The sequence below is a fragment of the Dendroctonus ponderosae genome, unplaced genomic scaffold (assembly GCF_020466585.1).
Source record: "Dendroctonus ponderosae isolate FM_Combo_2020 unplaced genomic scaffold, Dpon_F_20191213v2 Dpon_F_20191213_8, whole genome shotgun sequence".
In the NCBI taxonomy this organism is placed as follows: Eukaryota; Metazoa; Arthropoda; class Insecta; order Coleoptera; family Curculionidae; genus Dendroctonus; species Dendroctonus ponderosae.
Window position 1 is genome coordinate 10,243,748 of NW_026019016.1, and position 11,871 is coordinate 10,255,618.

At 32.0% G+C, this 11,871-nt stretch overlaps 1 protein-coding gene and 1 non-coding gene across 3 annotated transcripts in view; one reads left to right on the top strand and one right to left on the bottom strand.

The window, feature by feature from the left end:
* The window catches only part of LOC109546376 (capon-like protein), a 116,354-nt gene that overhangs the window by 45,253 nt on the left and 59,230 nt on the right, over positions 1–11,871 (bottom strand). The gene's annotated exons all lie outside the window — the stretch shown is intronic.
* Trnas-gcu lies at positions 8,610–8,691 on the top strand. Its single transcript has one exon. It is a non-coding gene; the product is annotated as a tRNA-Ser (tRNA).

Here is an 11,871-nt window from a genome sequence, read left to right on the forward strand (position 1 = left end):
TCCTTTTGAATGCTTAAGTATTCCAATATGCTACCAATTAAACATGGAACAATTTCAAAATAATGCTTAATAATAAAATTGAAATTCGATCTTCAACTGTTAATATCTTTTTTCAATTAATTAATCAGTTAATTTTCAATATTTTTCTCGTACTCTCCAAGGGAGCCTCTATCACCCCTTAAAAGCAATGACGCCAATTTTGAATCACCCTGTATTCTAATATAATCAGAACATGCAAACTTGTGTAGGGAACTATGAACGCTTAAACGTGTAGATAAAGGAACACCCAAAATTAACCCAAGATTTGAATGAAATAGAAAACACTGTTTCGTTTTTATATTAAGTATTATTGTTTAACTCTATTCGCTATGAATGGTCATTGGGCTTCAGTTATTGTATTAATTGAATTTCGTAAGCAAACAGACATACCTTTTGCTCTTGAAATTTTCAATTATTGCCCACGACGCTGAATTGATGTTCTGGGATTTTCAATAACAACATATTGACATTCGAAGAGCTTGTTTGTGAACAACCAGTGTCTTTAGCGTCCTCAGAGGGTTCTCGCTTTTTCAGTGAATGTCTTCACAGTCAAGTTAAAACACTATTCCGACCATACTTTATATAAAATTTTCATAAACTGTGGCCGCCAAACTTTTATCACATTTAAGATATTGTTCAATAAAAAATAGGTTGTTGTAACGTGAAATTTGTTTTTACTAACGCTAACTGCTAACTACTAGCTCTAACCTTTTTGAGGGTAATAAAGGGTAATTAACTGCAAGTATTGCGTTGATTTTGGTACACATTCTATTAAGTATGTCATTTTCAGAAATGCGGTCTCTTTTACGTACCTACTAGCTATTTTTAACTAAATGTAACAGCTAAATTGTCAAAGTGAAAACTGAACTCATGCTGTTAACTTAAAGCGGTTATTTCCTTAAGCTCAAACACTCAAGCATAAAAGCCGATAAAAAAATAAATCTACGGTTGGATTATGAAAGCAAGCAATTAGCTTTCCAAATAATAAACATCGTAATTATATCAAAGAAAAAGTATGCTCCTTTCCTGAATAGGGTTGATATTTTTAACACAATTTTATATTCAAGCCTTTGATATCACGCTTCTTTCAATTTAAGAACAGGTTGAAAACTGAAGTCTTTGAGCGAATATTAATTACCCACTGGGAAAATTAATGTAAAATCCGCTAATTAGTGGAAAGTTCGGGATACTTTAGTTTCAGACATCTTCCCTTAGTGAAGTTGAGCTAATTACTCTTGTGTTAAATAGACGTTGATATGTTCTGGAGATATGGCATGAACATTTCCACACAGGAAGCTGATGCACTACATAAACTGAGATATGGAATTATCGCTCCGTTCCTCATGTTAACATAGCGCTACAATACTACATAAAGCCCGGTTTTCATTTCATAGCTGACTACCCGTCGATACATTATTACTTGGAGAAAATGGGAAATTTGTTAGAGATAAATTGGTGGATATTTACCAATTTTCGCGTGTACAGAGCCAAAGCCGTAAATCGAATAGCAACTTAAAAATAAAACCTAGTTCACCTGTATCAATATGACGTCACTACACACATGATGCCGCTAATTCTCAAAATAAATATGACGCTTCCAAGCGCTGCTGAAAATAAGCACAACCATTTTTTTTTGAAAATACTATTCGGATTATTACGCGGGCTAATTAGAAATTATCAATTTTTAATGGAAGCATTAATGCATATTTTTCCGGTGTAGCTGTTGAATTGGTATTGAAAACTTGACTGACTTTATTTTCCAATACTAAGCAAAAAATTGAATTTCAGTTTCTACTTTTTCAGTAGTCCTGATTTTGTTATCAGGAGTTGCTCATTTATGTCAAAAACGCCAAGTCGGATTTTAGTGAGGATCCACTTGTAAGCAGTATCTATTGGATATTTTTTGAGAAAAATGTAAATTTATATATGGTCACTTCGCACTTCTTCCTGTATTGTAAAATGCTCTTAATTCATACTCGTGATAATTGTTTGCAATCTTCTTTAGTGGATTAGCTTTCCTTGCTAAACTATCAGATTTTCATACAATGCAAATTTGGTTATTTCAGAACAAATAATGTCCATCAAACGATTCTCGAAATGAAAAGCACTAATTTGGTTTTGTCTCGTCTTATCGGGTAATTTATAAATCTTCTAAGTTGAGTTGTCAGTGACTTATTTTCATTTGATGCACTAAATTTTCCAACAGACTGCGTCTAGGACTTTTACCACATCAGTATGAGTTCAATGCTTCGAGTTGCCTATAAATCTTTTTCGTTATTATCCTCTAAAATGATGCTGAGCTGCGATATTAAAAACTTATATTGGTTCGTTTTTGCAGATAATTGCAATTTGCGCGTCTCGCAGCCTTTCCCGGGCCATATTGTGTCTTGATGCAATCGTTCAGTATGCCGACAGATGTTTTATTGTCCTGATTCTCTTTTGAAGAGGTTATTTGTTACAAGTGTTTTATTTTTTAGGCTACTAAACTTGGTGATTTTTGACATGCTTTTCAAGTCAACTAAATATCGTATCGTTTGTTCTTAGTGTAACCATCAATAATTAATACCTCTATTAACGTCTATTAGGCAGACAGCCTTTCAATTGGTGACGATTTGCTCTAATTGAAGATTAACAATCGCGGCTATTCAGAAGCTAGCGCAATTCGAAAACTGATTACATGAAAATCGCCTCGCTGAAATTAAGCGGAAAGTTATTATGTTTTCTTCGTGAAAAGTTCCGTTTACTTTTCAATATAAAGTAAGTTCTGGATAAACTGTAAATTTAATTGTTAAAGTTTATGTGGTGCCAACGTATTAATTCGTGAGATGCCTGCTGTAAAATATATATATTTCTATTTTTGAGCGTAAATATTTTTTGGAAATTTTGCCGAGATTACCCGTCTGATTTGTATTTTGGGTCGAGCGGCGCTATTTTTACGTCCAGTAATTTTTCATTTTATAATTGATCGGACCAGAATTTTCAAGACGCCAGGAAATATCAAAATGAATACGGGATTTAAAATAGAACGTATACGACTATAGTTTCTGCCAGTGTTTCTTCTATCAGGAACCAACAACTACACGACGGTTGCGTCACTGTAGTGACGTGATGTGAGTCCAAATTGTTCGATAATTCGCCGATTTGCATACAAAGTAGTAATGTTAATGTCGAAAGAAGCAATATTAAGTAAATTAAAATCAAAAACGTTGCCATATCGTATAAGGTTTATTAACGATCTGGAACATTCGGCAGTAAACAAGAATAGCCGTTGCTATTGAATGTAAAACTCGCGTTTCATGTAATTCCAACCCAGTTCAACCAACTCCAAACATACAGCTACTTCTTGAGCGGTTTTTTTTGCTAATTCGGTTAAGGTAAAAGCCAAACTTGCCAGCTTTTGAGGAATTATTTATGCCTCTAAGGGAAACCGTTTCAACTTCGTTCCTTTCCGCTTTTGGCAAAAAGAAGATAACTTATAAAAACGCAGCTGGTTCTGATTTCAAAGAAACTTTACATTTAAACGTATAGTACAAGACGAAAATCCATAAAAAATAATGTTTCATTTTTCTTTCGCACAAATTATTCAAGTAAATTTTACGATAAAAGTAATATGTGAAACATGTCCTCATACACTCAACAAGTTCAGAGAGATCCTGCTCTACATATACAGAGTGTCAAGGTAAAGGTTTTAAACCTAATATATTTCGCATATATTTGAGAATGAAATAGGAACATATGGGTATTTAGGTCTTTGGATGCAGACAGATAAAATGTTCCTTTTGTTTCGTTTTGCGTCATCAAGTCCCCATCAAGTATCAGCTGCAATCAATCCATTAGTTAGAGAGTAGACGATATCGAAAATGTATCGAGTTGGCTTGACTACAATTCGAACAATTTCTTTAATTTTTGTTGCTTTGATGTGACACCCATTGAACTTGTGATTTCGTTAAATGATTATCAAGTGTTTTTCACTTCAAAACGCTAAATTGTACAGAGAAAGTGACGAAAAACTTTTTTCATTTCAACTGAATAAACAGAGCAAAACTGATTTTTTTTCAATGAAAAATCAGTGGCGTATCATCTTTTTCTTTAAAAACGTCCATGAAGGTTTTTCGATGCTTTATCGAGACGTGAAGTCAATTTAAACTGGATCACCCTGTATGTATAACTTATATATTTACTAAGTATTCCATTATACAGGGTGACCAAGATAAGGATGCATCCTCCCAAACCGTAAGAGAAACAAAGTCGGATAAATTAGGAAAAAGTTGCGTAGAGGGCTATATACGAAAATAAGCCATTTTCGAAAATCAAGTTTTTATTTTAATTTTGAAGGTATTTAGAAAAGTGATTTTCGTTTTTTTTAAATTTCAAGTTATTTCAAATGATATAAAAAAACATGAAATATTTTCTAATGGCAACTTTTCGAGCTCTACAAGATGGTGTCTATAAAAATGTATTATAACGTTTCGTTTCTTGGAAACCATCATCAACCGAAAAAAAGTACATAAGGTATTAGGTAGCTGTCTTAATAGCGAATTCAACAATGTATAACATAATATGATTTGTTACAGTTTTTGCGTGAAAAAAACAATTTTTATAAATTATGCCTATTCAATTAAATAAGATGACTTAATAGTTCAAATTGTATGTCTAACTTTTTTGGTTTTTTATCTGGTTTTAGTAGATTCATGTAATTTAATTTCTATTTTGGAATAACTTTTTCTTCATTGAACGGTTTTATTCTGGTCTCAGTAAGTTTTAAAAATGCTAGACCTCTGAAATTTGACCTATTAAGCTGTCTTATTTTAAGATATTTGTTGTTGTACAGGGTGTTTCCTCATAAGTTGACGCCCCCCTTAAGTAATTTTTTTTTAATTGTGCAAGTAACCAACACAAAAGTTGCGTAAGTTGCGTAGATTTGCATTAGCCGTTTTTCCTGCATTATGTTTTAAAAATTTTAAATAGCACCAAATTAAAGTAGCCTGAAATGAAACAAAAACTATAGAAAGAGAACATAACGGAATTTTTTGCTACTATAAATTTCAAAAGAAACAAATAAATAAAAACATAAATTTTATCTATAAGGATTTGAATACATTGATTCTGATTAATATTAATATAGTTAATTGCATCCACTATTTTAAGGCGTCTTACAAGTGCAAGTCTGAGACACAATATTTCTTAAATAACGCCAGAGAAAAGAATCAAGAGGCGTTAGGTCGGGGCTATTTGGACGTCATTGAATAGGACCCGCTCGCCCAATCAGAGATCAACATTTTCATTTGGAAAAAGTGCTTCAGGGCGAACGTTATGGAGTGGAGATAGCGCCTTGTCGAATTTTAAGGCTTCTTTGATTTGTTGCTATTTATAATTTTTAAAATAAAATTTTTAATATAGGAAAACCGGATAATACAAATACATATAGGCAAAATATATATTTTTGAAAGCAGGAAAAAAACCTATTGGTACCTATGTCTAAAAATATATAGGGTGTTTCATTTAAAAAAAAAACTTGTCGAATTTTGACAACATTTTCATTTTTGTGTTTCATATTTTTATTTTAAATTCTGATTTTAAAAATGGAGTAAAATTAATCAAATTTTGCGTTGGTAACTTTTACAGGTTTTTGAAATAAACGATCTAGGGGGGGGTGTTAACTTTTGAAGAAGCCCCTTGTACATGTAAAATAGACATAACTAAAAAAAATTGGATGCAAGAACCGATACAAATCGTACTGTGTTATACATTGTTGAATTCGCTATTAAAAAACAAAAGTTGATGATAGTTTCTAAGAAACAAAACGTTGGATTATTAATAATTATATTTAATATTATATTTAATAGGCACCATCTTGTAGAGCTCGAAAAGGTGCCATGAGAAAGATTTTTTTGTTTTTCGATGTGATTTTTTGAAAATGCCTTGTATGTATATGGCCCTCTTTTCCCTAATTTAACTGACTTCGTATTGCTTACGGTTTAGGAGATCCTCACGCAATGCATCCTTATCGTGGACACCCTGTATATTAGGGTGTTTCAGTCTTACGTTTATATAACCGTTTTTGTTATTTTTTCCATAGAAGGTGTGTCTAAGAAATCAGTTAAAACGCACTTTTAGTTTTTTCTCTTGGATTAGATCAAAAAAGTTTATGTGCAAAAATAAAAAGTTACGTTCGGTATACCTTATGGTTCAAATGATCCTTTCTCCTGAGTACCAAAAGGTTCAAGGAAGCGTTACATAACTCATCAAAAATAGATTGAGGGTTTGCAATTTTCCTTCACACCTGAAGACAAGACTCCTGAAGCGCCCTGTTAAGAAAGGTCTTATGACCACATAAAGAATGCCATGCCTTATTTGGACTGTTCTTGATATATAATTTATTTAAAATTTTTCTCTTAGAAAGACCTATAATTAGTAATTTTCCCTACTTCCTCTTTAAAGGTCTCGAAGCCCTAGTCCATTCCTCAGTTAGTTCCAAAGGTCAACAATTGCTCTTTCGAAAAGGTCCGTATGGCGAATCCGATAATAACGGCTGTTTTCAATCTGAATCGGACCCGAAAATAAATGCTCTATTTTGGGGCCCATTCAGGGGTAAAGCTCCGGGTTCGATTCAAACATCGTTAATAAGGCAATACCTAAATATTTTTTTGCGTTATCTTTACTTATAGAAAGCACATTCTTCATTTTTGACTACGTAGTAATGAAATCCAAAAGAGCTCTTCAAACCTAAAGTGAAAATGGTAATTTTAATTAAAATCCAGGCTAATCTGTTGTAATGCTTCAATGCTTATACAGGGTGTTCCGTAAATATGTTAACATATTTTAACAGCGTGTTCTCCTAGTCATTTTAGAGGGGGGTCTTCCTGATATTTTTTTTAATTTGAGGTTTCGTCGCTGAGATATTTTATTTTCAAAATGGCGAAAAATATTAGTTTTTGTTGTTTTCCTTGAGAACGGTTAAACATAGAAACTTCAATTTTGGTATAAATTACAAGCTAATTGAGAGCCATTTTATAATAGTGTTTCGTGGTTCAGTTTGCTTTTATACAGGGTAGAAATGTGGAACCCCTACTTTTGTTTTGTTCAGAATTTTTTTGTGTACACTTAAACTTTTCTCGACGTATTTTTGTCAATTACTACAAGTTATTTACCAACTTTTCTATCTCTTATTGTTTTTTCTTAAGACCACTAGTTTGTCCGCAAAAAAATAAAATCGTTTTCTTTGCCGTTCTCAAAATGTGTAAGTAATTAAGTTAATTTTTTAAAATCCAATAATGTTTTCATATAATAATTTTCGTACGCATTATTAGTTGATTACTAATAACCTAAATTATTTTTCTAAATTGTGTATTTTGGTTCAGATTACAAATATGAAGTTTGAATAAATTTTACTTAAATAGTAACATTGTGACAATATGCGCAACGGTATAAACAAACAAAATTAAATTCATATAACCATTCTAATGTTAACTTAGCAGCTGTTAAAATTGATCACTTTGACATTCTTGGCATAATCGCAGTATTTTAATGAAATTAAAATTTACAGACCGTAAAGTTTGCACTGAAGTTCTTATTTCGTTAGAAATATTAAATATTCTTTCCTGAAGTTCTTCGATTGTATTAATTTCTGTTGAATATACCGTATTTTTAAATGGCCCCAGAAGTAAATATCAAGCGCGTTTAGATCGGGAGATTTAGGAGGCGATTATAGGAGCTTCTTGACCTCTCCCAATTCAACGGCTTGGAACGTTTTGATCAAGCCGAAACGATTTAATTTTTTTGCGGGCAAACTAGTGGTCTTAGGAAAAAACAATGAGTGATAAAAAAGTTGATAAATAACTTGTAGTAATTAAAAAAATTATGTTGATAAAAGTTGAGGTGCACACAAAAAACTTCTGAATAAAACAAAAGTAAGGGTTCCACATTTCTACCCTGTATAAAAGTAAACTGAACTACAAAACAGTACCACAGAATCGAACTCAATTAGCTTATAATGTATACCACAATTGAAGGTTCTATGTTTAACCGTTTTAAAGAAGAACAACAAAAACTAATATTTTTCGCCATTTTGGAGATCAAATATCCCAAAAATGAGACCTCAAATTAAAAAAATTCTCAAGAAGACCCCGCTCTAAAATGACTAGGAGAACACCCTGTATATTTTAACATATTTACGGAACACCCTGTATCGAACTGTTCTCAAGTAAAACGTGTAGCTTCATTCTACAACTTAAAGTCGATAAATGTATGCACTTACATATATTTTCTAAAAATGTTCTATTCATTATAACAATAAATTTATTTACCATAAAACACACGATTTTGTCGATAACAAATCAATCTGTGCTCAGGAGTTAAATGAGTGCCGTCTTTGTCTTTTGGTGCCAACGAATTAAGTTTCCTGGTGTTGTGTTGTTTTAAGCACATAACACATGCGGCGTTTCTAACGGTACTCTTACGACAATTCCCGGTTCCGATTGCACTTCGTGCCGGCTTGCAGTTCAATTCAGAATGCTTGAATGCATTTTATCACATATCGGATTTTACGTTATTAATTTTTCTTTCTTAATGACGAGGTGGCCGAGTGGTTAAGGCGTTGGACTGCTAATCCAATGGGCTCTGCCCGCGTGGGTTCGAATCCCATCCTCGTCGATTCCTTTTTTCCCATATTTAGTAATGTCCTTCATTATCTAATTTTTAATGCAAACAAGCAGAAAACACGTTGCCCTAACGACAATACGTGAAATGTTTATGTTAAACTCTCCGTTACGTTGTCTCCCTGATTAGTTCGTGATGATTACATTTTGACGAGGTTTTAAGTCATTGTTTAAACAAGTATATTATATGTTTTAATCCGAGGCAACGTAATTTGGTATGTAGCAGATTAATTTTATATCCGCACCAATCGAATAACTAGTTTTTAATTGCCTGCATGCGCTAAGCATTGTTAATATTAATATTTATCTGAGAGAATTTATTTAGATTTAGATGGTGATTAATGGAACCGTGAATTTTCCAACGCAAATCGAGAGCTGCCATTTGAAAAATTTATCCAATTTACAGACCCGGGTGACCAACGTGTTAAACGACTCAGAAAATACATTTTATGTTTTAATATTTTTGCAGCACAATTAATACATTCAATTAGACAGGGCATAACCGTTGATGGTAATAAATCAAAGTTAACTTTACATCTAAAGTCAGTTAGACATAATAAGAATATTCTAGTATTATTTTATTTTGAAATATTCAGAGAGTATATATATATATATATATATATATATAAATAATCTTTATTTCCTATAGAAAAAGCTATCGACACAATAGGTCTTTCTGCCCTTTCAGAGAGTATTTAGTAGCAAATACGCCATTTGCAAAAAAGACCGACTTTTCAATTAGCCAATGAATGTTTCGTATACCGTATTTCCACGAATTGCATCGATGGATATTCGAGGAAAACCATAAAAAAACCTTTTGAGATGTTAATTCAAAAGGTTTCCCAGAAATGTTGCAACTGTCCAACGATATGTTCGACATCCAATTAAAGCTTCGAATCGCTTTGAACTGCAATTATTGTTTGACCTACAATTACGCTCTGATACAATGTCCATTAAACATGGTTTTGATCTATTTTAATAATGCAGAATATTTAAAAAAACAACCATGGCTGAAAATAAAGCGAATTTTTTATTGGGCGGTCAAACCCGCTGATGTGGACAGATGTGCCTCAATAAAACATGACATGAAATCAGGCAAACTAGCAGCTAAAAAGCTGTTAATCCGATATTCTACGTTTTGCAAAGCAAAATCAGTGGAGACGGATATGAAATATCTCCATTATTTCCTTATGTGTCCGTATATATTTATTAGCGCACTAGTGCGGTAATAAACATCATTATGGCATTTGAAAGAGTGCCTAATCATAGTCATTATATAACAGTTGTAGATAATAATTATTTCTTATTTAATGAACCAAAAAATATTACAGATAAGTTAATTTTAATACAAATTCGTCTCCTGGGTGTACTGGTATTTACTTCGCTATTACGGTTTATTTCATTCTTCAGAATAGGGTTCGGTGTTTTTTCTTTCCATCATCATCAGTTCACTTAAAATCACAAATAGTCAAAACATTTTGTCAAATAACTTAAAATTTTGCAATGGTCACATTATTTGTTGCTAAACCGCCTATTACATTACATATTAAAACACACCAAGATTATACATACTAAGACATGTTAAAATTATATAACAAATGTTAAATTTGTAATAATTTAACAGTTATTTAAAAAGACTAACTGGTTAGGAATGAGGAACGCAATATTTGGGAACATACCAAAATTAATTCTATGTTATTATTATTATGTTACATATTCTAGTGTTTTAAAACTACTTAAGTACTTGTGAATACGTTGTTGCTCCGCCAAATTTTGGCTTAACTCTGGCATATTAATATTGTATATTCCGGCAAAAAAGAACCTAAAAAACATAAAAACCGTCTAAAATTGTTTCAATTTACTTCTTTTCGCTTCAGGCATTTTTCCCATGCTTTCTCAAAATATCTTTTTGGTTTGTATACCATTACAATATATCGGGTGTTAATATTTCATGTTTCATTCAATTCATGTTTGCTAATAAAAATAATTTAAATAAAAATGCGAAATAAGCGAACGCAATTGACTGACAAGATCAATTTTGTGAGTCACATTTACAAAGCCGTCAAAAATTAGGTTCCAAATGCATTTTTCTGAAACTTTCCAAGTTTATAAGTGTCCACTAAATGGTAAAATATGCAATTGTCTGCCTGCTTCAGTCTGGAAGATGGGAATTTTTAAGTAAACGAGCGCAGATATTTTTTTCTCAAAAATTCAGGGTTACGACTTGCTTACAATTTACAATCAAATATTTCAACTTTTTCTACAAAAAATGCATTATTAGCGCTCAAAACTTTGCCTAAAGCATAACAATTCTAAATATTTTTCGACATTTAAATGCATCTGGCGTTTACATAAAGTGTGAAAACTCAAAACATTTTTGGCTTAAAAATTGGATATCCGGCTTGAAGGCCGGACCTTCATAACTTTCCAGATTTCTAACCGAGTTTAGTTTTCTGAACGGTAATTTTATGGMACATCAACGCAGTTTTATTTTKTATAAAGAAGGTACGATTTTCGTGTCTAAAAATGCTTGCTTGGCACTTAATCATCTCAAGTTCGTCTAAASTGTTAAATAKAAAATTTTGTTGCTCGACGGTCACAAATCATAACAAATTTTACGTTTCTTAACCGATTTGAATTGCCTAAAAAGCTGGTTTTACAGWWGATTGCGGTCTTCACAACCCAGTTTTAATCATCCAACTGGGTTCAGGWCTAATAGAGTTATTTAGAGAAAAACAACRGCAGCAAAAAATATTTTTTTCAAATATTCGAGTTTTCGATCTGAAATGTCCTGAAATTTGATGTTACTTTTGCTGATTTTCAAATTTCCATCTAAGGCCAGAACCTATTAAGAGAAATACGCGAAAAATTCTCACTAAAACAAACTGCTATTAAACTCAAATCAATTTTCAAACACATTTCAGAAACCATTTTGAGCAAAAAACAAAGAAAAAACTTGGAACAWTGTAATTTTGACAGGATTAATTTTYCGAAAAAATAACGAAAAATTAAAGAAATTTCAAAAACTGTTGAAAAGTTGAAGAAATTTTAAAAACTATTGAAAATTGAAACTGACTGTAGCACTCTTTGACTATAAAAGAAAAATCACTAGAAAAACCGACAGAAAGCGTCATTTTTGGACACATTCAAAAAGTGAATAATTTGACAGGTTCTC